We start from the raw sequence: 2,500 nt of genomic DNA on the forward strand, positions 1-2,500 counted from the left end.
CGCGGCGTTCGCGCCCCGGTGCTTCAACCTGCGTGCAGGATCCGAGCTCGGTCCCGTGCCTTGGCCTCCCACGGATCTTCCTTGCTGCGAGGCCGCGTCCGCCTTAGCGTGCTCCTCCGGGGGCGCGCGGGTGCGCGGATTCTCTTCGGCCGCCATTCAACGATCAACTCAGAACTGGCACGGACTGGGGGAATCCGACTGTCTAATTAAAACAAAGCATTGCGATGGCCCTAGCGGGTGTTGACGCAATGTGATTTCTGCCCAGTGCTCTGAATGTCAACGTGAAGAAATTCAAGCAAGCGCGGGTAAACGGCGGGAGTAACTATGACTCTCTTAACTATGACTCTCTTAAGGTGGCCAAGTGGCGGCGGTGTGGCTGCATCCGGACTTGGCTTTTCGAAGTGCGGTCTTGATGTAGTCGTGCTGCTGCTGCGAGGCGCCTTCCTTGGGTTATAGTTACAGGGAGAGTGATGCGCAATACATGGGCCTAGCCCTCTTAGCCTCTCCTCTCCTGCGGTCTTCTCCCCTTCTCGTGGGCCCGCTGATTTTTGCAGAGTGGAAGACCGCACCAGGGGCTTGGGGGGGTTACCAGCCCCCCCTCGCATTATCCCTTTATAGTTGGGGGCAGCCGACAAGAAACAAGAGATGGTGGCCCTTCCGCTGAAGGTGCCACCCCAGCTACCCCAGCACCTATCCGGCCAACCGGCCGTAACGAAAATGCGATAGTTTGTGTAGCTCCCTTTGCTTGCAGTGAGTGCCACCGCACTTTTACCACGAAGAACGGTCTCGGGGTCCATCGCCGCCGCCAACACCTTGCGGCCGCCAACGCTGAGATCGTGACGGAGAGGCATCGTGCGAGGTGGACGGAGGAAGAAGTCCTGTCGCTCGCCAAGGCAGAGGCCGAACTGTTCCTTGAGAGGGACGCCCGGTTCTTCTTCGTTAATCAAGAGCTTATCAGGATGTTCCCCGACCGAACGCTTGAGGCAATCAAGTGCCGACGGCGGCAAGCTGCCCACAAGCAGCTTGTCCGCCAATTCATGGAGGCGCTTGAGATCGGTCGGGGGGAAGAGCCGGCGTCCCGCCGGGGAGCAGCGAGCTCGCTGCCTGACGCGGGCGAGGCCGCTGCGCCGCCCGTCGACGCAGCCGAGGACTTCGCGGCCGACACCACCGGGCCGCCGCCGGAGGGGCCGACTGACGCCGCCATCTGGGAGCATCTGGCGGGGCTACCTGCTTCCGCCCAGCGTTTCTCTGCCCTGGATCGAGTCATTGGTCTGGGGCGGGGCACGCCGCCCGATGTCATCCTGGGCATGCTCCCGGATGCCCTTGCGTCGGTCGGGTCCAGGGGGGAGAGGTCGATCACCAGGACACAGCGGCCGCGCCACTCATCCAAGCGGCCGCCTGCCGCCCCGCCGCTGCAGAAGCGCAAGCGGCGCCGCTGGGAGTTCGCGCGGACACAGGACGCCTTCCGTAGGTCGCGTGCACGTTGCGTGCGCGGCTTGCTGGACGGCACCCTGCTGCAGCCGCCACCCGACATCCCCGGTCTGCTGGACTTCTGGGCGGACCTCTTCACGAAGAAGCCGATCTCCACCGCTGGCTTCATCCGTGACCGCCTTCTCCCGCACTCGGAGCCTGTCGCTCCTGAGTGCCTATGGGGGCCGGTCACACGTGAGGAGGTCGCTGCTGCCTTGCCGCCCAGGGGATCGGCGGCCGGGCCGGACGGCCTGACTCCAGCGGAGCTGCGGCGCCTGCCGCATGAAGTCCTGGTGAAACTCCTGAACCTCTTCCTCCTGGCCCGCGCCCTCCCCGAGCGTCTGCTTCGCGCCCGGACGTCACTTCTCCCCAAAACGGCTGCACCAACATCCCCCGCTCACTTTCGCCCCATTACGGTCTGCTCGGTGTTGGCGCGGACCTTTCACAAGGTTCTCGCGTCACGCCTGATGCGCGCATGTGCTGTGGACGAACGTCAGCGGGCATTCATCCCCCGGGATGGGATGTTGGAAAACACCTTCATCTTGGACACTGCTCTCACCGACGCAGTCCGCTCCTGTCGCTCTGTTTTTGTGGCATCGATCGACGTCTCTAAAGCGTTCGATTCGGTGGACCATGCTGCCCTCCGCCCCGTGCTGAGGGCTCATGGCCTGCCGGATTGCTTTATTGAGTACGTCGAAAGGTGCTACGAGGGTAGCACGACGGTGATAGCGGGCGGCGCCGACGTGGGCGTGCCCCTGCAGCCGGCCAGGGGTGTGCGTCAGGGTGACCCCCTCTCCCCCCTCCTTTTCAATTTTGCGGTGGACTTTGTTTTGAGTCAGCTTCCCTCCCACATCGGAGCTCGGATCCTCGGTCGCAGAGTTAACGCTGCGGCCTTTGCAGATGACGTCCTGCTTTTTGCATCGACCGCGAGGGGATTGCAGTCCCTCATCGACGCAGCCGTCGCAGCCCTCGGCCATCTGGGGCTGCAGATCAACGCCCGGAAGTGTTTCACCCTCGCCTTAGTCGCGTC

General features: G+C 63.5%; 1 pseudogene; it reads left to right on the forward strand.

The window, feature by feature from the left end:
• Positions 1 to 2,500, forward strand: part of LOC126435129 (large subunit ribosomal RNA) — a 7,975-nt pseudogene that overhangs the window by 2,546 nt on the left and 2,929 nt on the right.

This window comes from Schistocerca serialis, unplaced genomic scaffold (genome assembly GCF_023864345.2).
Source record: "Schistocerca serialis cubense isolate TAMUIC-IGC-003099 unplaced genomic scaffold, iqSchSeri2.2 HiC_scaffold_1196, whole genome shotgun sequence".
Lineage (NCBI taxonomy): Eukaryota > Metazoa > Arthropoda > Insecta > Orthoptera > Acrididae > Schistocerca > Schistocerca serialis.